General features: G+C 46.6%; 1 long non-coding RNA gene across 1 annotated transcript in view; it reads right to left on the minus strand.

Annotated features, from left to right (window-relative positions):
- Positions 1-414: 414 nt before the first annotated feature.
- LOC306912490 overlaps positions 415-609 on the minus strand; it is a 5,901-nt gene continuing 5,706 nt past the window's right edge. Inside the window, exon 5 of the long non-coding RNA XR_013788390.1 lies at positions 415-476. This is a non-coding gene — a long non-coding RNA (uncharacterized lncRNA). The remainder of the gene's footprint in view (positions 477-609) is intronic.

Here is a 609-nt window from a genome sequence, read left to right on the forward strand (position 1 = left end):
AGACTAATAGTCTCTCCAGAGTAGCCAACCAGGTGAAGCTCCTCCCACTAACGACCTCCACGCTGCTGTCTCTTCCTGAAAGGAGACGAGAGCATGTAGTGAGTAACAGTAGGAGCCAATTAGAACCAATCAATGAAGAGGTAATTATGAGTTCATACGTATGAGGTTGTACTGCAGATTGTGCCAGGACATCATATGTATCCTGACCCATAGTGGCTAGTTGTAGACTCTGATAGGTGGAGTCTGGACCTGTGGTGTGTGCACCTCCAAGCTGCCGTCTCTTCCTAGAAGGGGATGAGAGCACAAGCAGTAGGACAGTAGGTGCAGAAAGAGAGGCATAATTTAACCAACACAACAATCAATAAAATGGTGATCATGAGGTCATACTTATGAGGCTGTACTCTAGATGTGTGGGTCATGACGTCATCCATAGTGGCTGGTTGGAGATTCTGATGGGTGGAGTCTGGATCTGTGGTCTGACAAATGTAGAGGAGGGAATACATTTGCACACGCACACAATTTGTCCTCTCCATCCTAACTGTCAGCATGGGGAAGCTAGCCAGGAACAATGTCCTCGGAACAGTTATTGGTTTTTAAGGACAGCATTCA

The sequence above is a fragment of the Electrona antarctica genome (genome assembly GCF_951216825.1).
Source record: "Electrona antarctica genome assembly, chromosome: 19".
In the NCBI taxonomy this organism is placed as follows: domain Eukaryota; kingdom Metazoa; phylum Chordata; class Actinopteri; order Myctophiformes; family Myctophidae; genus Electrona; species Electrona antarctica.